We start from the raw sequence: 22,849 nt of genomic DNA, 5'->3' as shown, positions 1-22,849 counted from the left end.
CAGGGGGGTCTTAGGTTTAGGCATTAACAGGGGGGTCTTAGGTTTAGGCATTAACAGGGGGGTCTTAGGTTTAGGCACCAAGAGGGGGGTCTAGGGGTTAGGGGTAGGTACAGGGAGGGTTACTTAGGCACCAACAGGGGGGTCTTAGGTTTAGGCACCAACAGGGGGGTCTTAGGTTTAGGCACCAACAGGGGGGTCTTAGGTTTAGGCACCAACAGGGGGGTCTTAGGTTTAGGCACCAACAGGGGGGTCTTAGGTTTAGGCACCAACAGGGGGGTCTTAGGTTTAGGCACCAACAGGGGGGTCTTAGGTTTAGGTACCAACAGGGGGGTCTAGGGGTTAGGGGTAGGTACAGGGAGGGTTACTTAGGCACCAACAGGGGGGGTCTTAGGTTTAGGCACCAACAGGGGGGTCTTAGGTTTAGGCACCAACAGGGGAGTCTAGGGGTTAGGGATAGGTACAGGTAGGGTTCTGTGTAAGAGTAGGCTTAGGTATAGTTTTAGTAAAATTTTAGTAATAATTACTAATGTATTACAACACTTATTACGAACGTAGTTATATTTATATCATCTTTATAAACAATATTTTCAGATTTTATTATAAGAACAAACCATAAATGACTGTTATTCACAATAATATACAATTATAACAATTAAACATATATTATTGGTTTTTTTATAAACGTAATTATAAGTTTAACTTTTGAAACAGGGAAGATTAACGTTTTCACAATTTCCGATTTCATAAACATTATTTAATGATTTATAATTTTGTTAAACATTATTTGTAAACGAAATATAGCACACTATATTTATAAACCCTATTAATGATTAATTATTATTTAGAGTTTACACCCCGCGCCCTTTTTGTCCAGGCGCCCTTTTTGTACGTACGCGTTAACAATATGTCTGCTTCCATCAGTCAGGAAGTAGAAACAGTGCAGATTTATCTTAGGATTTCTATTAGCTGTAACAAAGAAATGTTTCTTGTTTAAAGGTTGTTATGCTGTTGCGTATCTTTTAGAGCAAAAAGGACGTTCTGAGTTCAGGTCCACTTGAAATTCGACAATGCTTTCAATGGGTATCCCACATCTCGTTACAAAAGGTCAAAGAAATGTAAAGTCACTATCATGTCACCACACTATGGAAAATCATAGCAAATCCACCTTCAAAATGCACTTCCTGCTGATTTTCACGGACCCACTTCAAAGCTAGATGCAACGCGCAATTGTGAACATCTCAATTGGCCGGCTCTGCTGTCATATATATTTATATCTTCTATAATAATAAATTCAATCTGTCATTTTGGGTGCTGTGTGTAAGATACGCCTTGCCCAGTAAATACCCCAGGGATTCCCTGCATCATGCCTGCATGTGTAGTCTGCCCAACTCAGCCGACTGCATTGCGACTCTGGAGGAGTGGCACCTGCTGGGGATAAAACATGACTTGAGATAGGTGTGCTTTTCCTTATTATCGCCTTATATGCAGTAGGAACATGCACATTTAGCAGCAGACCAGAATGATCTCACACCTTTTCAGAGGTATTCATGGCTTTCAAAGCCTGCTCTCATGGCCTATTCTCTCACCACCACAAAAAAAGTGTGATTGTGTGCTCCTAGTCTGTGTCAAGCCTCCATTGAAGTCCACTCACCTCTATGGAGATGATCTTAATAGTCACCTTGGCTTGCTGATTTGGACAAACGCTCCCTGTCTTCTACCGGTTTTCTTCTTAACAAACAATTGACTTGGTCTTATAATGATTTATGACATGTGCTTCATTTTAACAAGTTATGCATCACAGGCCAAGTGTCCTGGTGATAAAGGCACCTCCCCAACAGCAGCAACGGAGCTCCAGTGGCGCAATCGGTTAGCGCGCGGTACTTATAAGACAGTATCTGTTGAGCAATGCCGAGGTTGTGAGTTCGAGCCTCACCTGGAGCAGAGATAGTTGCTCTTTTGCTTCCTTTAATGACCTTTCTCCTATGACCCAAAACATTCAAGCCAAAGGGTGCCAGTATGCCACTGCTACACGCAGGAGCTGTCATTGCCCAACAAGGGAAGCTTGTTTTGAGTGAGGACCAAAAAGAATGAGACCAATGCTTTTGCTTGTTGAAGAGCAGTGGAGGAAGCTGGCAAGAGCTATATCACCTGCAAAATCCATGGCACAACACAAGGAAAAGAAGTACGTCCATTTGCAACTCATTTGCTGCAAGAGGCATTGTGCAGTCTCTGTGGAGCAAAAGCCTACTTGCTGCACTTCTACAGCATGCCCCAGTGGCCTAATGGATAAGGCACTGGCCTCCTAAGCCAGGGATTGTGGGTTCGAGTCCCATCTGGGGTGGCACATTCCTTCTTTGGCCCTTACATGTAGCATACCAACACACATTGTACTCTGATACAAATGACTTGGATTCTCATGGCTGCCAAAGGCTTTTAACGTGGACCAGAACTCTTGCACAGGAAAGAAGGAGATCATAGAGAAATGCACCCTGTGTATGCATTTAGAGACTTTAGCCTGTCCCCCTCATTTGTGTCTAATCACTAGTTGTGGTGATTACCCTGGGTCACATGACTGCCAATGGCAGATAAGCTTATTTGAAAGCACAGGCTGTTAACAATATGTCTGCTTCCATCAGTCAGGAAGTAGAAACAGTGCAGATTTATCTTAGGATTTCTATTAGCTGTAACAAAGAAATGTTTCTTGTTTAAAGGTTGTTATGCTGTTGCGTATCTTTTAGAGCAGAAAGGACGTTCTGAGTTCAGGTCCACTTGAAATTCGACAATGCTTTCAATGGGTATCCCACATCTCGTTACAAAAGGTCAAAGAAATGTAAAGTCACTATCATGTCACCACACTATGGAAAATCATAGCAAATCCACCTTCAAAATGCACTTCCTGCTGATTTTCACGGACCCACTTCAAAGCTAGATGCAACGCGCAATTGTGAACATCTCAATTGGCCGGCTCTGCTGTCATATATATTTATATCTTCTATAATAATAAATTCAATCTGTCATTTTGGGTGCTGTGTGTAAGATACGCCTTGCCCAGTAAATACCCCAGGGATTCCCTGCATCATGCCTGCATGTGTAGTCTGCCCAACTCAGCCGACTGCATTGCGACTCTGGAGGAGTGGCACCTGCTGGGGATAAAACATGACTTGAGATAGGTGTGCTTTTCCTTATTATCGCCTTATATGCAGTAGGAACATGCACATTTAGCAGCAGACCAGAATGATCTCACACCTTTTCAGAGGTATTCATGGCTTTCAAAGCCTGCTCTCATGGCCTATTCTCTCACCACCACAAAAAAAGTGTGATTGTGTGCTCCTAGTCTGTGTCAAGCCTCCATTGAAGTCCACTCACCTCTATGGAGATGATCTTAATAGTCACCTTGGCTTGCTGATTTGGACAAACGCTCCCTGTCTTCTACCGGTTTTCTTCTTAACAAACAATTGACTTGGTCTTATAATGATTTATGACATGTGCTTCATTTTAACGAGTTACGCATCACAGGCCAAGTGTCCTGGTGATAAAGGCACCTCCCCAACAGCAGCAACGGAGCTCCAGTGGCGCAATCGGTTAGCGCGCGGTACTTATAAGACAGTATCTGTTGAGCAATGCCGAGGTTGTGAGTTCGAGCCTCACCTGGAGCAGAGATAGTTGCCCTTTTGCTTCCTTTAATGACCTTTCTCCTATGACCCAAAACATTCAAGCCAAAGGGTGCCAGTATGCCACTGCTACACGCAGGAGCTGTCATTGCCCAACAAGGGAAGCTTGTTTTGAGTGAGGACCAAAAAGAATGAGACCAATGCTTTTGCTTGTTGAAGAGCAGTGGAGGAAGCTGGCAAGAGCTATATCACCTGCAAAATCCATGGCACAACACAAGGAAAAGAAGTACGTCCATTTGCAACTCATTTGCTGCAAGAGGCATTGTGCAGTCTCTGTGGAGCAAAAGCCTACTTGCTGCACTTCTACAGCATGCCCCAGTGGCCTAATGGATAAGGCACTGGCCTCCTAAGCCAGGGATTGTGGGTTCGAGTCCCATCTGGGGTGGCACATTCCTTCTTTGGCCCTTACATGTAGCATACCAACACACATTGTACTCTGATACAAATGACTTGGATTCTCAAGGCTGCCAAAGGCTTTTAACGTGGACCAGAACTCTTGCACAGGAAAGAAGGAGATCATAGAGAAATGCACCCTGTGTATGCATTTAGAGACTTTAGCCTGTCCCCCTCATTTGTGTCTAATCACTAGTTGTGGTGATTACCCTGGGTCACATGACTGCCAATGGCAGATAAGCTTATTTGAAAGCACAGGCTGTTAACAATATGTCTGCTTCCATCAGTCAGGAAGTAGAAACAGTGCAGATTTATCTTAGGATTTCTATTAGCTGTAACAAAGAAATGTTTCTTGTTTAAAGGTTGTTATGCTGTTGCGTATCTTTTAGAGCAGAAAGGACGTTCTGAGTTCAGGTCCACTTGAAATTCGACAATGCTTTCAATGGGTATCCCACATCTCGTTACAAAAGGTCAAAGAAATGTAAAGTCACTATCATGTCACCACACTATGGAAAATCATAGCAAATCCACCTTCAAAATGCACTTCCTGCTGATTTTCACGGACCCACTTCAAAGCTAGATGCAACGCGCAATTGTGAACATCTCAATTGGCCGGCTCTGCTGTCATATATATTTATATCTTCTATAATAATAAATTCAATCTGTCATTTTGGGTGCTGTGTGTAAGATACGCCTTGCCCAGTAAATACCCCAGGGATTCCCTGCATCATGCCTGCATGTGTAGTCTGCCCAACTCAGCCGACTGCATTGCGACTCTGGAGGAGTGGCACCTGCTGGGGATAAAACATGACTTGAGATAGGTGTGCTTTTCCTTATTATCGCCTTATATGCAGTAGGAACATGCACATTTAGCAGCAGACCAGAATGATCTCACACCTTTTCAGAGGTATTCATGGCTTTCAAAGCCTGCTCTCATGGCCTATTCTCTCACCACCACAAAAAAAGTGTGATTGTGTGCTCCTAGTCTGTGTCAAGCCTCCATTGAAGTCCACTCACCTCTATGGAGATGATCTTAATAGTCACCTTGGCTTGCTGATTTGGACAAACGCTCCCTGTCTTCTACCGGTTTTCTTCTTAACAAACAATTGACTTGGTCTTATAATGATTTATGACATGTGCTTCATTTTAACGAGTTACGCATCACAGGCCAAGTGTCCTGGTGATAAAGGCACCTCCCCAACAGCAGCAACGGAGCTCCAGTGGCGCAATCGGTTAGCGCGCGGTACTTATAAGACAGTATCTGTTGAGCAATGCCGAGGTTGTGAGTTCGAGCCTCACCTGGAGCAGAGATAGTTGCCCTTTTGCTTCCTTTAATGACCTTTCTCCTATGACCCAAAACATTCAAGCCAAAGGGTGCCAGTATGCCACTGCTACACGCAGGAGCTGTCATTGCCCAACAAGGGAAGCTTGTTTTGAGTGAGGACCAAAAAGAATGAGACCAATGCTTTTGCTTGTTGAAGAGCAGTGGAGGAAGCTGGCAAGAGCTATATCACCTGCAAAATCCATGGCACAACACAAGGAAAAGAAGTACGTCCATTTGCAACTCATTTGCTGCAAGAGGCATTGTGCAGTCTCTGTGGAGCAAAAGCCTACTTGCTGCACTTCTACAGCATGCCCCAGTGGCCTAATGGATAAGGCACTGGCCTCCTAAGCCAGGGATTGTGGGTTCGAGTCCCATCTGGGGTGGCACATTCCTTCTTTGGCCCTTACATGTAGCATACCAACACACATTGTACTCTGATACAAATGACTTGGATTCTCAAGGCTGCCAAAGGCTTTTAACGTGGACCAGAACTCTTGCACAGGAAAGAAGGAGAACATAGAGAAATGCACCCTGTGTATGTATTTAGAGACTTTAGCCTGTCCCCCTCATTTGTGTCTAATCACTAGTTGTGGTGATTACCCTGGGTCACATGACTGCCAATGGCAGATAAGCTTATTTGAAAGCACAGGCTGTTAACAATATGTCTGCTTCCATCAGTCAGGAAGTAGAAACAGTGCAGATTTATCTTAGGATTTCTATTAGCTGTAACAAAGAAATGTTTCTTGTTTAAAGGTTGTTATGCTGTTGCGTATCTTTTAGAGCAGAAAGGACGTTCTGAGTTCAGGTCCACTTGAAATTCGACAATGCTTTCAATGGGTATCCCACATCTCGTTACAAAAGGTCAAAGAAATGTAAAGTCACTATCATGTCACCACACTATGGAAAATCATAGCAAATCCACCTTCAAAATGCACTTCCTGCTGATTTTCACGGACCCACTTCAAAGCTAGATGCAACGCGCAATTGTGAACATCTCAATTGGCCGGCTCTGCTGTCATATATATTTATATCTTCTATAATAATAAATTCAATCTGTCATTTTGGGTGCTGTGTGTAAGATACGCCTTGCCCAGTAAATACCCCAGGGATTCCCTGCATCATGCCTGCATGTGTAGTCTGCCCAACTCAGCCGACTGCATTGCGACTCTGGAGGAGTGGCACCTGCTGGGGATAAAACATGACTTGAGATAGGTGTGCTTTTCCTTATTATCGCCTTATATGCAGTAGGAACATGCACATTTAGCAGCAGACCAGAATGATCTCACACCTTTTCAGAGGTATTCATGGCTTTCAAAGCCTGCTCTCATGGCCTATTCTCTCACCACCACAAAAAAAGTGTGATTGTGTGCTCCTAGTCTGTGTCAAGCCTCCATTGAAGTCCACTCACCTCTATGGAGATGATCTTAATAGTCACCTTGGCTTGCTGATTTGGACAAACGCTCCCTGTCTTCTACCGGTTTTCTTCTTAACAAACAATTGACTTGGTCTTATAATGATTTATGACATGTGCTTCATTTTAACGAGTTACGCATCACAGGCCAAGTGTCCTGGTGATAAAGGCACCTCCCCAACAGCAGCAACGGAGCTCCAGTGGCGCAATCGGTTAGCGCGCTGTACTTATAAGACAGTATCTGTTGAGCAATGCTGAGGTTGTGAGTTCGAGCCTCACCTGGAGCAGAGATAGTTGCCCTTTTGCTTCCTTTAATGACCTTTCTCCTATGACCCAAAACATTCAAGCCAAAGGGTGCCAGTATGCCACTGCTACACGCAGGAGCTGTCATTGCCCAACAAGGGAAGCTTGTTTTGAGTGAGGACCAAAAAGAATGAGACCAATGCTTTTGCTTGTTGAAGAGCAGTGGAGGAAGCTGGCAAGAGCTATATCACCTGCAAAATCCATGGCACAACACAAGGAAAAGAAGTACGTCCATTTGCAACTCATTTGCTGCAAGAGGCATTGTGCAGTCTATGTGGAGCAAAAGCCTACTTGCTGCACTTCTACAGCATGCCCCAGTGGCCTAATGGATAAGGCCCTGGCCTCCTAAGCCAGGGATTGTGGGTTCGAGTCCCATCTGGGGTGGCACATTCCTTCTTTGGCCCTTACATGTAGCATACCAACACACATTGTACTCTGATACAAATGACTTGGATTCTCATGGCTGCCAAAGGCTTTTAACGTGGACCAGAACTCTTGCACAGGAAAGAAGGAGATCATAGAGAAATGCACCCTGTGTATGCATTTAGAGACTTTAGCCTGTCCCCCTCATTTGTGTCTAATCACTAGTTGTGGTGATTACCCTGGGTCACATGACTGCCAATGGCAGATAAGCTTATTTGAAAGCACAGGCTGTTAACAATATGTCTGCTTCCATCAGTCAGGAAGTAGAAACAGTGCAGATTTATTTTAGGATTTCTATTAGCTGTAACAAAGAAATGTTTCTTGTTTAAAGGTTGTTATGCTGTTGCGTATCTTTTAGAGCAGAAAGGACGTTCTGAGTTCAGGTCCACTTGAAATTCGACAATGCTTTCAATGGGTATCCCACATCTCGTTACAAAAGGTCAAAGAAATGTAAAGTCACTATCATGTCACCACACTATGGAAAATCATAGCAAATCCACCTTCAAAATGCACTTCCTGCTGATTTTCACGGACCCACTTCAAAGCTAGATGCAACGCGCAATTGTGAACATCTCAATTGGCCGGCTCTGCTGTCATATATATTTATATCTTCTATAATAATAAATTCAATCTGTCATTTTGGGTGCTGTGTGTAAGATACGCCTTGCCCAGTAAATACCCCAGGGATTCCCTGCATCATGCCTGCATGTGTAGTCTGCCCAACTCAGCCGACTGCATTGCGACTCTGGAGGAGTGGCACCTGCTGGGGATAAAACATGACTTGAGATAGGTGTGCTTTTCCTTATTATCGCCTTATATGCAGTAGGAACATGCACATTTAGCAGCAGACCAGAATGATCTCACACCTTTTCAGAGGTATTCATGGCTTTCAAAGCCTGCTCTCATGGCCTATTCTCTCACCACCACAAAAAAAGTGTGATTGTGTGCTCCTAGTCTGTGTCAAGCCTCCATTGAAGTCCACTCACCTCTATGGAGATGATCTTAATAGTCACCTTGGCTTGCTGATTTGGACAAACGCTCCCTGTCTTCTACCGGTTTTCTTCTTAACAAACAATTGACTTGGTCTTATAATGATTTATGACATGTGCTTCATTTTAACGAGTTACGCATCACAGGCCAAGTGTCCTGGTGATAAAGGCACCTCCCCAGCAACAGCAACGGAGCTCCAGTGGCGCAATCGGTTAGCGCGCGGTACTTATAAGACAGTATCTGTTGAGCAATGCCGAGGTTGTGAGTTCGAGCCTCACCTGGAGCAGAGATAGTTGCCCTTTTGCTTCCTTTAATCACCTTTCTCCTATGACCCAAAACATTCAAGCCAAAGGGTGCCAGTATGCCACTGCTACACGCAGGAGCTGTCATTGCCCAACAAGGGAAGCTTGTTTTGAGTGAGGACCAAAAAGAATGAGACCAATGCTTTTGCTTGTTGAAGAGCAGTGGAGGAAGCTGGCAAGAGCTATATCACCTGCAAAATCCATGGCACAACACAAGGAAAAGAAGTACGTCCATTTGCAACTCATTTGCTGCAAGAGGCATTGTGCAGTCTCTGTGGAGCAAAAGCCTACTTGCTGCACTTCTACAGCATGCCCCAGTGGCCTAATGGATAAGGCACTGGCCTCCTAAGCCAGGGATTGTGGGTTCGAGTCCCATCTGGGGTGGCACATTCCTTCTTTGGCCCTTACATGTAGCATACCAACACACATTGTACTCTGATACAAATGACTTGGATTCTCATGGCTGCCAAAAGCTTTTAAAGTGGACCAGAACTCTTGCACAGGAAAGAAGGAGAACATAGAGAAATGCACCCTGTGTATGTATTTAGAGACTTTAGCCTGTCCCCCTCATTTGTGTCTAATCACTAGTTGTGGTGATCACCCTGGGTCACATGACTGCCAATGGCAGATAAGCTCATTTGAAAGCACAGCCTGTTAACAATATGTCTGCTTCCATCAGTCAGGAAGTAGAAACAGTGCAGATTTATCTTAGGATTTCTATTAGCTGTAACAAAGAAATGTTTCTTGTTTAAAGGTTGTTATGCTGTTGCGTATCTTTTAGAGCAGAAAGGACGTTCTGAGTTCAGGTCCACTTGAAATTCGACAAGGCTCTCAATGGGTATCCCACATCTCGTTACAAAAGGTCAAAGAAATGTAAAGTCACTATCATGTCACCACACTATGGAAAATCATAGCAAATCCACCTTCAAAATGCACTTCCTGCTGATTTTCACGGACCCACTTCAAAGCTAGATGCAACGCGCAATTGTGAACATCTCAATTGGCCGGCTCTGCTGTCATATATATTTATATCTTCTATAATAATAAATTCAATCTGTCATTTTGGGTGCTGTGTGTAAGATACGCCTTGCCCAGTAAATACCCCAGGGATTCCCTGCATCATGCCTGCATGTGTAGTCTGCCCAACTCAGCCGACTGCATTGCGACTCTGGAGGAGTGGCACCTGCTGGGGATAAAACATGACTTGAGATAGGTGTGCTTTTCCTTATTATCGCCTTATATGCAGTAGGAACATGCACATTTAGCAGCAGACCAGAATGATCTCACACCTTTTCAGAGGTATTCATGGCTTTTAAAGCCTGCTCTCATGGCCTATTCTCTCACCACCACAAAAAAAGTGTGATTGTGTGCTCCTAGTCTGTGTCAAGCCTCCATTGAAGTCCACTCACCTCTATGGAGATGATCTTAATAGTCACCTTGGCTTGCTGATTTGGACAAACGCTCCCTGTCTTCTACCGGTTTTCTTCTTAACAAACAATTGACTTGGTCTTATAATGATTTATGACATGTGCTTCATTTTAACGAGTTACGCATCACAGGCCAAGTGTCCTGGTGATAAAGGCACCTCCCCAACAGCAGCAACAGAGCTCCAGTGGCGCAATCGGTTAGCGCGCGGTACTTATAAGACAGTATCTGTTGAGCAATGCCGAGGTTGTGAGTTCGAGCCTCACCTGGAGCAGAGATAGTTGCCCTTTTGCTTCCTTTAATCACCTTTCTCCTATGACCCAAAACATTCAAGCCAAAGGGTGCCAGTATGCCACTGCTACACGCAGGAGCTGTCATTGCCCAACAAGGGAAGCTTGTTTTGAGTGAGGACCAAAAAGAATGAGACCAATGCTTTTGCTTGTTGAAGAGCAGTGGAGGAAGCTGGCAAGAGCTATATCACCTGCAAAATCCATGGCACAACACAAGGAAAAGAAGTACGTCCATTTGCAACTCATTTGCTGCAAGAGGCATTGTGCAGTCTCTGTGGAGCAAAAGCCTACTTGCTGCACTTCTACAGCATGCCCCAGTGGCCTAATGGATAAGGCACTGGCCTCCTAAGCCAGGGATTGTGGGTTCGAGTCCCATCTGGGGTGGCACATTCCTTCTTTGGCCCTTACATGTAGCATACCAACACACATTGTACTCTGATACAAATGACTTGGATTCTCATGGCTGCCAAAGGCTTTTAAAGTGGACCAGAACTCTTGCACAGGAAAGAAGGAGAACATAGAGAAATGCACCCTGTGTATGTATTTAGAGACTTTAGCCTGTCCCCCTCATTTGTGTCTAATCACTAGTTGTGGTGATCACCCTGGGTCACATGACTGCCAATGGCAGATAAGCTCATTTGAAAGCACAGCCTGTTAACAATATGTCTGCTTCCATCAGTCAGGAAGTAGAAACAGTGCAGATTTATCTTAGGATTTCTATTAGCTGTAACAAAGAAATGTTTCTTGTTTAAAGGTTGTTATGCTGTTGCGTATCTTTTAGAGCAGAAAGGACGTTCTGAGTTCAGGTCCACTTGAAATTCGACAAGGCTTTCAATGGGTATCCCACATCTCATTACAAAAGGTCAAAGAAATGTAAAGTCACTATCATGTCACCACACTATGGAAAATCATAGCAAATCCACCTTCAAAAAGCAAGGCCTGGAGGAGCGCAGCTTAGGAGGGCCACCCATGATAGGGCTAGACATATGTCCAGGGAATAGAGGGTTAATGTTGGCCGGGGGAGGGCTTATCCCCTTGGCAACAGGTTGGAAGAGGGAGGTTCAGGAGAATTGGTTCCCGGGCTATAGGACAGGAAGTAAGGACCTGGTTTCAGTACAGGAAGAAGGTGGGAGGAGCAGAGACAGCGGGGAAGAAGGTTTAGGAAAGTGCAGCCTGTTTTGCTCGTTTCTAGAGAGAGAATGGAGGACGTGGAGAACCTGATCCAGTTGGTGAGGAGTGAGGCTGCAGCACGAGGATCGCGGTGGGTGGCTGATCAGATGTCACGGATGGCAGGAGGCAGCGGCGGAGACTCCACAAGTCGCACCAGCGCACGTGTCTCCAGGCCGCCGGAGCGACTGAGCCCTGCATCTTCCCCCAGGAGGCGCAGGAGAAGCGGCAGCCCTCTACAGACCCCTCCGGCTCCCCCCAACAAAAAAGGTACAGGGCAGAGCTCAAAGGGTGGAGGAGGCAGGCAGACAAAAGACAAGGCAGCGACAGCAGGCCACAGTGAATCGGGGGCAACACGGGGAGGCCAGTCAGCGGGGAAAAAACAGCAGCAACAGCAGCAGCAAGCGGCAACTCCGGAAGTGCCTGACATACCTGAGGCAGGCCCGTCGGGGCAGGACAGGGAGGGTGCCGGTGAGCGCAATCGAGTGGTGGTTACAGCGCAGGTGCACAAGCCGGCACTGCAGGCCTCAAAAGGGAAAGCTTCTGCAAAGAAACAGTCGACCTCCAAGACGGGTGCACGAAAAGACAATCGTGGTGCTAAGGCTGCGGCTGGCAGGAGCGGCAGACAGCCTTCCCCGCCCCCCCTCCACGTCAGAATAGAAGCAAGGAATCAGCGGGGACCAGCGATTCCCGCCAGGGCCGGCCGGCCAGGGGCAAACAACCTGATGTGAGGCAACAGCATGGGAGTCGAGACGGTCACAGGAGTGGAGAGGATAGTCGATCTGTATCCCCTGTGGATGTGGCATCTGAGAGGTCAGAGGAAGAAGGAGAGCTGGTCGAGTCACCGAGTCCAGATGTGTCGGCTGATCGGGGCCAACGTCCGGTGCAGCCTGGTGAGGCAATCTCTGTTTGTATGTCTAATGTTCATTCATGCACGGGAGGTTGTTGTGGTAATAGGGTAGAGAGGCATAGCGGGGCTACGGGGGGTCAGGGGGTAATAATTAACGATACGACCCAGGTGAGGGCTCCTGCGCATGCGAATGTCACTGGTACCACAGGTACAGAGCCTAATGTCGTAGCTCTCATGTCATCCTTAATACAAAGTATTAGGGATGCTTTACAGGCACCCCGCCAGAACACGGTGCAACTAGGATCACCGGTTCAGGCTTGGACGGGATCTGGGGAACAGGGAACCACGCAATCGGTGGGTCCCGCATCTGCTCAGGTAGACACCAGCAGCAACGCTGCGGTTGTGAGCACAGTGGCAGGGTCCGCGCAGGCCGACTCAAGGGAGAAGGAGACCGAGTTGGTGCGGTTAGCGGATACAGCAAAAGGGGATGCATACTTATGTGTCAGCGGACCGCTGGGCGTGCATCTGAAACCAGAGGTGCGGGAAAGGATTTGGAAGGGTGAGTATGTGGAGATATTCTCACTCCTCCCATTGGGTAAGTTTAACTTAGATCGGGGTAAGCCGGATGAAAGTAAGAAGGAGGAAGAGGAACGTAGAAGGTATAGATTGATACCGAGAACTTTCGAGAACTGGAGGCAAGCGTTTTCGATACTGGCAAGCATTTTGGGTGAAAGACATCCGGAGTGCTGTTCAGCACTGTTTTGTTACCTGGAGACCATAGGTGAGGCCCACAGGATGTACGGGGGAAATGCGTGGCTACGCTATGACGAGCAGTTTAGGCAGTCAAAAGCGTTTCACCCTGCGATAAAATGGAATCACAAGGACATCAACCTATGGATGAGTCTGATGATTCCGGGTACCAAGTCGAACCAGCCCTTTCAAGGGGGGGCCGGCGGTGCGGGAGCTCCCGGGCAGTTGGCCAATAGAAGACCAGGAGTATGCTGGAAATATAATGAGGGAGCGTGTAAGTTTGGAAGTTCATGCCGCTTCAAACATGAATGCTCTTCCTGTGGGGGCAGCCATATCGTCACTAAGTGCTACAGAAATGGGAAGGGGCGCTCATCGGATTCCGCTGGAAAAAGGGAGGAGTCCAGTGAAAATGGTAAGGATGGATCGCTTCCTAAATAAGTACCCAGATGCAGACGCAGCTGATTTTCTTCGTAAAGGGTTTACCGACGGTTTTGTTATACCTAGTTTTGGAGTGGTGGGCTCTCACCCTCCACACCGTAATTTAAAGTCAGTTGCCATGCATCCTGGGGTGGTGTCAGCAAAACTGGAAAAAGAGGTGAGTCTGGGTCGTATGGCGGGCCCGTTTGTAGAGCCACCAGTTGTTGACCTAGTGGTATCACCTTTGGGTTTAGTACCAAAGAAGGAGCCGAATTCGTTTCGGCTTATTCACCATCTGTCATATCCGAAGGGTACATCGGTAAATGATGGCATTGACCCGGAAGCAGCCTCAGTGTTATATACTTCTTTCGATTCAGCAGTTAGAATAGTGAAACGGGCTGGGCAGGGGGCGTTAATGGCAAAGACGGACGTCGAAGCCGCTTTTAGACTTTTACCGGTTCACCCGAATAGTTTTCGTTTGTTAGGTTGTTTTTGGGAGGATCGGTATTATGTGGATTGCTGCTTGCCAATGGGATGTTCCATTTCATGCTCGTATTTCGAACGTTTTAGTTCTTTTATAGAATGGGTGGTCAAGGAGGTGTCTGGTGTACAGTCAGTCGTACATTATTTGGACGATTTTCTGTTTATCAGCAGCGGGGAATCATCGGAGTGCTCATATTTGTTAGCAACCATGAGGCAGGTCTGTGCCAACTTCGGCATCCCTTTGGCAGAGGAGAAGACTGAGGGCCCTCAGTCGGTTATTAAGTTCCTGGGCGTTGTAATAGACTCCGTGACTATGGAGTGTAGGCTGCCAAAGGATAAAGTGGAGGACTTGCGGTCGCATATTGAAACGGTGCTGGCAAAGAAAAAGGTTTTCCTTCGGGATCTTCAATCCCTCTTGGGAAAACTGAATTTTGCTTGCCGGATTATGCCTATGGGCCGCATTTTTTGCAGACGGTTGGCAATGGCCACGGCAGGAGCAAAGTTACCACATCATCGGATTCGACTGGTGGGGGAACACAAGGAGGACCTGCGTATGTGGCTGGTTTTCTTGGCTGAGTTCAATGGGCGTTCAATGTGGATGGAGGAAAGTGTACAGAACCATGACCTGGAATTGTTTACAGATGCTGCAGGGTCATGTGGTTTCGGCGCATATTTTGCAGGAAAATGGTGCGCAGAACGGTGGCCAGACAGGTGGGAACAATTGGGTTTTACGAAGAATCTGTTACTATTGGAATTGTTTCCAATATTGGTAGCAGTCGAACTTTGGGGTCCTTTATTAAGAAACAAACGCATTCGTTTCAATTGCGACAATTTAGGAGTGGTAACGGCAGTAAACAGGTTATCGGCCTCATCCCCGCCAGTGGTGAGGGTGTTACGGCAATTAGTGCTTAGCTGCCTGAGTTTTAATATGTTCATTTTTGCTGTTCACTTACCTGGGGTTGAGAATGAGGTGGCTGATGCTCTTTCTCGCTTCCAATGGCAGAGATTTCGGAGCAGCGCGCCAGAGGCGGAGCGGCAGGGGGCTCGTTGCCCCCAGGCCTTGTGGGACATACCCCTGAATGCATAGAAGATTGGATATATAATTCATTATCGGCTTCTTCATGGTCTGCTTATGCGGCTGTTTGGGGACAATGGAACGAGCTGTCCCAACAGGCAGGAGGCTGTAAATCAGACGAGGAACGTTTGTATCTTTTATTTCAGTTCATGGCAAGGAAGGGAGCGAACGGGGTATCAGCAGCAGTGTTGGCAAAGAGCTTAGCCGCGCTAGCGTTTTGTTTTAAGCTTCAGGGTATTACAGATGTTACGAAAGACTTCCGGGTTAAGATGGCCATGAGGGGGTTTAGAGCACAAAACAGGGTCAAGCGGGATTCTAGGCGTCCAGTCACTTTCCAATTGTTAGTGGCAATTATCGGCAGTCTGGGTGGGTTATGTGCTTCTCAGTATGAGGTGTTGCTGTTTAGCGCTGTGTTTGCCATGGCTTTCTTTGGGGCGTTTAGGGTGAGCGAGTTAGTCAGTCAGAATAAAAAGCATGAAGGGGGACTGAGGCGCAGTGAAGTGAGACTTACCAGGGGCGGTCTACAGGTTTATTTGCGCAGATCAAAGACGGACCGTATGGGGGAGGGTCGAACCATAGTGCTTTTTCCGCTAGAAGATTCTTTAGCTTGCCCAGTACGGACGGTGAAAAGTTTTATGGAAGTTCGTGGGGAATCAGGGGAGTCTTTTTTGTGCCATGCAGATGGCTCTTCCCTCTCCAAGTACCAGTTTGTAGCGATATTTAGAAAAGCACTGGGGCATTTGGGCTATACTCCCTTGGAATATGCGTCCCACTCCTTCAGGATTGGAGCTGCGACGGAGGCGGCACGGTGGGGTTTGGGCAATGAGCAGATCAGACGCATAGGTAGATGGGAATCTTCTAGATTCTTGCTATACGTCAGGCCAAACTTAGTGAGATAGGACAGATGCTGTCCACGTTTTGGTTTTAATGTATCGGCTGCTGTTTTTCGTGTTTTGGTTCCTTTTTCTTTCTTATTTTAGGGGCAAGAGTTTCTCCATTGCTGGTCTGGATCCTGGGGCACTCTTACGTGGCTAGAGGCGCTCGGAGAGCTGCAGTAAGGCCTGACGGACGACAATTGGGCATATCCAGGGCAACCGCTATTCTGAGATGGATTGGTATTCCCGGGATGATGTGGGAAAAGGTATTATCAGAGTTGCAGCGATTCGTGGCTTTAGACAGAGCTCCGGACGTGCTTGTTCTACACGTTGGGGGAAACGATCTGGCCTCTAGGACGACGAGGCAGATCATACAGGAGATGAAGTGTGATATGATGAGGATTCGCTCTACGTTTCAGAACACAATTCTCGTCTGGTCGGAGATCGTCAGCCGTAACTCATGGAGAATGGCACGGTCTGTTGAAAAAATCAACAGGGCTCGTAAGAAGCTTAATCGTGATGTTTCAAAATTTGTAGTTAACATTGGGGGCGTGGCAGTGAGGCACATAGAGCTAGAGGAGGACACGAATATGTTTTTGAGTAGGGATGGTGTCCATTTGAATGCCATAGGCACAGATTTATGGACTCTGGCACTTGAGGAGGGGATCCAGAGGGCCTTTTTGTTGCGGGCGGCGCAAGGGTGAGGTTTCTCCCTTGCTCGCGGGTGGCGGGGCAAGGATGCCGGAGGATACAGGTTTAAACAGTTTAGAGGATTTTCACAAGTCTGATTTCCTCAAAAGGTGTTGAATAAATACATGGTTCATCAAGGGCATGCAGCTGTCCCCGAATCGGTGGTCGCGGTTGGGGGCCAGAGTATGGCTGCATGTCCAAAAAGGTATTGAAGATTTTGGTGATTGATTTACAAGCTCCGGTTTTTTCTCCTTGCCTTGCAACGGTTAAATAAATGGTTAAATTGTTTTATATTAAAATGTTGTAAGTTTAATAAACTTTGGGCTGCACTGGCCTATTCATCCATCGTCAGTTGTAGTCCCGGTGTGCTTTTATATAGAGTTAAGGTTAAGAAATATTTTAGTGGGGTGATTAGTGGTTAACAAGGACAATATTGGTTATGCACCTATCAAGCAAGGCCTGGAGGAGCGCAGCTTAGGAGGGCCACCCATGATAGGGCTAGACATATGTCCAGGGAATAGAGGGTTAATGTTGGCCGGGGGAGGGCTTATCCCCTTGGCAACAGGTTGGAAGAGGGAGGTTCAGGAGGAATTGGTTCCCGGGCTATAGGACAGGAAGTAAGGACCTGGTTTCAGTACAGGAAGAAGGTGGGAGGAGCAGAGACAGCGGGGAAGAAGGTGTTAGGAATCCGGCTCTATGTGGTTGCACCTGCTGGTGGCACTTGGTTTCGGGACTATGCTAACATCTATCACCAGCAGGTGGCATTGTGCAGCATGTCATGGACATTTCTTTGCCTGCAGTTTCCTGGTTCACCTGCTGGTGGCTCTCTGCATCTGGACAGCAGTAATTCTATCATTCACCAGCAGGTGGCCCTCATGCTATCCATCCTGGACAATTATGCATCATCTGATGGGATTTGCATTTAAGGACACCACCCGCCTCAGAACCTTGCCAGAACCTCAGTTCAGCTTGGCTGTCCTGATCGCTGTGTTCTGTGCTCCCTGCTCTGAGAAGCTCTGTTCTGATCTGATCTCCTGGTTTATGTTCTTTGCTTACTCTGACTCTGATTTGCCTTGCCCTTGTCTGCTGTTCCGCCTGGTCTGTATATATTTCTGTATATTGTTGTATAGTTAGTTAGTTAGGATTGCTGTGTTTATGTGGGTTGCACTGTGGGATTTACCATTTGCTAATTTGTATATAATTGCACTGATTGACAATAAAACTGTTTATTTCACATTCGTTGGTTTCCGTCTCAGTTTTGCTGCACATTGTGATCTATCAGTCTGCTGCTAAGAGCAGCCGTAACAGTAGGTTCTGGCCACACACTGATCACAGCAGCAAGCCTGAGTTTTGGAAATGTATCCCAATCAGGTGCAATATTATGCATTGCTAGCAAAGGAAAATGAGTTTTCCTGCAGGAAGTTTTTCTCTGATCATCCCAGAGAATCTTTGCTGGCTTTAGTTGATCTGGTGCATGGCTTTGTAGCCCAAGGAATATTTTGTAGTCAGGAAGTAGAATCTTTAATTAAAATATGGGTAGATTTAGCACTGTCCAATTTGCCTTCAGATGATTTCTCGGCACCCCTACAGCCAGTCCAAATCCAATCATTATTGTATTTATTAGAAGAGGATCCAGTATATTTTGAGGAACAATATTTGGGGAAAGGTAATGAAGCAATGTTGGAGTGTATAGAATCTGCATATTCTCTTGTTTGTCAGGGTTTGTGTATCTATGAAGATGCTCTTACTTTAACCTCTGTCTGGCAAAAACTGCTTTCTGCCTCTTCCACTCCTCAGTCTACTTCCTTACCTTCCTTTTCTGCTGATCAGAGCTTGCAGCACACAGCCTCAGTAAGCCCAGAAAATAATTTGATCTCTTATAAAGCAGGCCCCACAGTTGCTAAAAGAAAGCGGAGATCAAAGCATAAAAGAAAATATGTTCCCACTACCTCCATTCAGCATGTACTGCCTATTGAACCTGGGTCTGCAACACCTGCAGCACTTGATCTGTCTCCATCCCTGACTATACAATCAGTTGCTCATTTTCCAGTACAGCCTGCAGACTCTTGCCTCCCGATGCCTGCAGACTCTTGCCTCCCGATGCCTGCAGACTCTTGCCTCCCGATGCCTGCAGACTCTTGCCTCCAGCCGCCTGCAGACTCTTGCCTCCAGCCGCCTGCAGATTCTTGCCTCCAGCCGCCTGCAGACTCTTGCCTCCAGCCGCCTGCAGACTCTTGCCTCCAGCCGCCTGCAGACTCTTGCCTCCAGCCGCCTGCAGACTCTTGCCTCCAGCCGCCTGCAGACTCTTGCCTCCAGCCGCCTGCAGACTCTTGCCTCCAGCCGCCTGCAGACTCTTGCCTCCAGCCGCCTGCAGACTCTTGCCTCCAGCCGCCTGCAGACTCTTGCCTCCAGCCGCCTGCAGACTCTTGCCTCCAGCCGCCTGCAGACTCTTGCCTCCAGCCGCCTGCAGACTCTTGCCTCCAGCCGCCTGCAGACTCTTGCACTCAGCCGCCTGCAGAACTTTGCATCCAGCTGTCTGCAGACACTTGCATCCAGCCTACAGAGACTTTGTTTCAGCCTGCCGAACATTGTACTCATCCTGCAGAAAATTGTATCCAGCCTGCAGACGCTTGCATCCAACCTGCAGACGCTTGCATCCAACCTGCAGACGCTTGCATCCAACCTGCAGACGCTTGCATCCAACCTGCAGACGCTTGCATCCAACCTGCAGACGCTTGCATCCAACCTGCAGACGCTTGCATCCAACCTGCAGACGCTTGCATCCAACCTGCAGACGCTTGCATCCAACCTGCAGACGCTTGCATCCAACCTGCAGACGCTTGCATCCAACCTGCAGACGCTTGCATCCAACTTGCAGACGCTTGCATCCAGCCCGCACAGGCTCAGCTCCAGCCCGCACAGGCTCAGCTCCAGCCCGCACAGGCTCAGCTCCAGCCCGCACAGGCCCTGCTCCAGCCCGCACAGGCCCTGCTCCAGCCCGCACAGGCCCTGCTCCAGCCCGCACAGGCCCTGCTCCAACCCGCACAGGCCCTGCTCCAGCCCGCACAGGCCCTGCTCCAGCCCGCACAGGCCCTGCTCCAGCCCGCACAGGCCCTGCTCCAGCCCGCACAGGCCCTGCTCCAGCCCGCACAGGCCCTGCTCCAGCCCGCACAGGCCCTGCTCCAGCCCGCACAGGCCCTGCTCCAGCCCGCACAGGCCCTGCTCCAGCCCGCACAGGCCCTGCTCCACCCAACGGCCCAGCCAGGTGCTCAGCCAACGGCCCAGCCAGGTGCTCAGCCAACGGCCCAGCCAGGTGCTCAGCCAACGGCCCAGCCAGGTGCTCAGCCAACGGCCCAGCCAGGTGCTCAGCCAACGGCCCAGCCAGGTGCTCAGCCAACGGCCCAGCCAGGTGCTCAGCCAACGGCCCAGCCAGGTGCTCAGCCAACGGCCCAGCCAGTTGCTCTGCTAGCTGTCAACCAGTCTAATGCCCTCCCAACTGCCTACCAGCCTGTTGCCAACCAGTCTGTTGCTATGCCTGTTGCCTTGCCTGTTGCCAACCAGTCTGTTGCCCTGCCTGTTGCCAACCAGTCTCTTACCCTGCCTGCTGCCAATCTGTCTGTTGCTATGCCTGCTGCCAACCTGTCTGTTGCTAGGCCTGCTGCCAACCTGTCTGTTGCTATGCCTGCTGCCAACCTGTCTGTTGCTATGCCTGCTGCCAACCTGTCTGTTGCTATGCCTGCTGCCAACCTGTCTGTTGCTATGCCTCAAGAGACTTCTGCTTCTGCTGCCCAGCCACAAGAGACTTTTGCTTCTGCTGCCCAGCCACAAGAGAATTTTGCTTCTGCTGCCCAGCCACAAGAGACTTTTGCTTCTGCTGCCCAGCCACAAGAGACTTTTGCTTCTGCTGCCCAGCCACAAGAGACTTTTGCTTCTGCTGCCCAGCCACAAGAGACTTCTGCTTCTGCTGCCCAGCCACAAGAGACTTTTGCTTCTGCTGCCCAGCCACAAGAGACTTCTGCTTCTGCTGCCCAGCCACAAGAGAATTTTGCTTCTGCTGCCCAGCCACAAGAGACTTTTGCTTCTGCTGCCCAGCCACAAGAGACTTTTGCTTCTGCTGCCCAGCCACAAGAGACTTCTGCTTCTGCTGCCCAGCCACAAGAGACTTTTGCTTCTGCTGCCCAGCCACAAGAGACTTTTGCTTCTGCTGCCCAGCCACAAGAGACTTCTGCTTCTGCTGCCCAGCCACAAGAGACTTCTGCTTCTGCTGCCCAGCCACAAGAGACTTCTGCTTCTGCTGCCCAGCCACAAGAGACTTCTGCTTCTGCTGCCCAGCCACAAGAGACTTCTGCTTCTGCTGCCCAGCCACAAGAGACTTTTGCTTCTGCTGCCCAGCCACAAGAGACTTTTGCTTCTGCTGCCCAGCCACAAGAGACTTCTGCTTCTGCTGCCCAGCCACAAGAGACTTCTGCTGCTGCTGTCCAGCAATTACAGTCTTCTGCTGCTGTTCCTCCGGGTGGATCCCAGCCTGCTCCTCCTCCTGATGGCATCCAGTCTGCTCCTCCTGAAGGGATCCAGCCTGCTGCCCAGCATGAGGCGATCCTGCCTGCCGCCCAGCCTGAGGCGATCCTGCATGCCGCCCAGCCTGAGGCGATCCTGCCTGCCGCCCAGCCTGAGGCGATCCTGCCTGCCGCCCAGCCTGAGGCGATCCTGCCTGCCGCCCAGCCTGAGGCGATCCTGCCTGCCGCCCAGCCTGAGGCGATCCTGCCTGCCGCCCAGCCTGAGGGGATCCAGTTCACTGCCTGGCCTGATGTTTCACCTGTTAGTCTCTTGTCTGTGGTCCTGCCTGACATTTTCCATCCATCTTCTATTAAGACTTTTCAGTTTCCTGTCATCCAGTTTTCAAACACTCCTGTCACCCAGCCAGATCCGGTAATATTTATTTTTGAATTATTTCCCTCCCTGCCCACCCAGTCTTGGCATTTGCTGCTTATTTTATTTCCTGCTAATTTTTGTGATTCTGGCGGAGGATTTGTAAGAACATTGTGGAGCGTCCTGAGGCCGCTCCTAAAAGGGGGGGTTATGTTAGGAATCCGGCTCTATGTGGTTGCACCTGCTGGTGGCACTTGGTTTCGGGACTATGCTAACATCTATCACCAGCAGGTGGCATTGTGCAGCATGTCATGGACATTTCTTTGCCTGCAGTTTCCTGGTTCACCTGCTGGTGGCTCTCTGCATCTGGACAGCAGTAATTCTATCATTCACCAGCAGGTGGCCCTCATGCTATCCATCCTGGACAATTATGCATCATCTGATGGGATTTGCATTTAAGGACTCCACCCGCCTCAGAACCTTGCCAGAACCTCAGTTCAGCTTGGCTGTCCTGATCGCTGTGTTCTGTGCTCCCTGCTCTGAGAAGCTCTGTTCTGATCTGATCTCCTGGTTTATGTTCTTTGCTTACTCTGACTCTGATTTGCCTTGCCCTTGTCTGCTGTTCCGCCTGGTCTGTATATATTTCTGTATATTGTTGTATAGTTAGTTAGTTAGGATTGCTGTGTTTATGTGGGTTGCACTGTGGGATTTACCATTTGCTAATTTGTATATAATTGCACTGATTGACAATAAAACTGTTTATTTCACATTCGTTGGTTTCCGTCTCAGTTTTGCTGCACATTGTGATCTATCAGTCTGCTGCTAAGAGCAGCCGTAACAGAAGGTTTAGGAAAGTGCCCACCCACCCGCCCTTAATTAGGTAAGAAAGTACGTCACTGCAGTCGGCGGGGCAAGGATGCCGGAGGATACAGGTTTAAACAGTTTAGAGGATTTTCACAAGTCTGATTTCCTCAAAAGGTGTTGAATAAATACATGGTTCATCAAGGGCATGCAGCTGTCCCCGAATCGGTGGTCGCGGTTGGGGGCCAGAGTATGGCTGCATGTCCAAAAAGGTATTGAAGATTTTGGTGATTGATTTACAAGCTCCGGTTTTTTCTCCTTGCCTTGCAACGGTTAAATA

At 48.2% G+C, this 22,849-nt stretch overlaps 12 non-coding genes across 12 annotated transcripts; all 12 read left to right on the top strand.

Annotated features, from left to right (window-relative positions):
• Window positions 1-1,848: 1,848 nt before the first annotated feature.
• TRNAI-UAU (transfer RNA isoleucine (anticodon UAU)) lies at window positions 1,849-1,941 on the top strand. Its single transcript is given in 2 exon segments — window positions 1,849-1,886; window positions 1,906-1,941. It is a non-coding gene; the product is annotated as a tRNA-Ile (tRNA).
• Window positions 1,942-2,268: 327 nt separating this feature from the next.
• On the top strand, window positions 2,269-2,341 carry TRNAR-CCU (transfer RNA arginine (anticodon CCU)). Its single transcript has one exon. It is a non-coding gene; the product is annotated as a tRNA-Arg (tRNA).
• Window positions 2,342-3,563: 1,222 nt separating this feature from the next.
• Window positions 3,564-3,656, top strand: TRNAI-UAU (transfer RNA isoleucine (anticodon UAU)). Its single transcript is given in 2 exon segments — window positions 3,564-3,601; window positions 3,621-3,656. It is a non-coding gene; the product is annotated as a tRNA-Ile (tRNA).
• A 327-nt stretch (window positions 3,657-3,983) lies between these two features.
• On the top strand, window positions 3,984-4,056 carry TRNAR-CCU (transfer RNA arginine (anticodon CCU)). Its single transcript has one exon. It is a non-coding gene; the product is annotated as a tRNA-Arg (tRNA).
• Window positions 4,057-5,278: 1,222 nt separating this feature from the next.
• TRNAI-UAU (transfer RNA isoleucine (anticodon UAU)) lies at window positions 5,279-5,371 on the top strand. Its single transcript is given in 2 exon segments — window positions 5,279-5,316; window positions 5,336-5,371. It is a non-coding gene; the product is annotated as a tRNA-Ile (tRNA).
• Window positions 5,372-5,698: 327 nt separating this feature from the next.
• TRNAR-CCU (transfer RNA arginine (anticodon CCU)) lies at window positions 5,699-5,771 on the top strand. The gene has a single exon. It is a non-coding gene; the product is annotated as a tRNA-Arg (tRNA).
• Window positions 5,772-6,993: 1,222 nt separating this feature from the next.
• Window positions 6,994-7,086, top strand: TRNAI-UAU (transfer RNA isoleucine (anticodon UAU)). Its single transcript is given in 2 exon segments — window positions 6,994-7,031; window positions 7,051-7,086. It is a non-coding gene; the product is annotated as a tRNA-Ile (tRNA).
• A 327-nt stretch (window positions 7,087-7,413) lies between these two features.
• On the top strand, window positions 7,414-7,486 carry TRNAR-CCU (transfer RNA arginine (anticodon CCU)). The gene has a single exon. It is a non-coding gene; the product is annotated as a tRNA-Arg (tRNA).
• Window positions 7,487-8,708: 1,222 nt separating this feature from the next.
• On the top strand, window positions 8,709-8,801 carry TRNAI-UAU (transfer RNA isoleucine (anticodon UAU)). The gene is given in 2 exon segments: window positions 8,709-8,746; window positions 8,766-8,801. It is a non-coding gene; the product is annotated as a tRNA-Ile (tRNA).
• A 327-nt stretch (window positions 8,802-9,128) lies between these two features.
• Window positions 9,129-9,201, top strand: TRNAR-CCU (transfer RNA arginine (anticodon CCU)). Its single transcript has one exon. It is a non-coding gene; the product is annotated as a tRNA-Arg (tRNA).
• A 1,222-nt stretch (window positions 9,202-10,423) lies between these two features.
• Window positions 10,424-10,516, top strand: TRNAI-UAU (transfer RNA isoleucine (anticodon UAU)). The gene is given in 2 exon segments: window positions 10,424-10,461; window positions 10,481-10,516. It is a non-coding gene; the product is annotated as a tRNA-Ile (tRNA).
• Window positions 10,517-10,843: 327 nt separating this feature from the next.
• On the top strand, window positions 10,844-10,916 carry TRNAR-CCU (transfer RNA arginine (anticodon CCU)). The gene has a single exon. It is a non-coding gene; the product is annotated as a tRNA-Arg (tRNA).
• Window positions 10,917-22,849: the final 11,933 nt, after the last annotated feature.

The sequence above is a fragment of the Hyperolius riggenbachi genome, chromosome 3 (genome assembly GCF_040937935.1).
Source record: "Hyperolius riggenbachi isolate aHypRig1 chromosome 3, aHypRig1.pri, whole genome shotgun sequence".
In the NCBI taxonomy this organism is placed as follows: domain Eukaryota; kingdom Metazoa; phylum Chordata; class Amphibia; order Anura; family Hyperoliidae; genus Hyperolius; species Hyperolius riggenbachi.
The sequence above is the reverse complement of the archived record's forward strand: the minus strand, read 5'-3'. Positions and strand labels throughout refer to the sequence as shown.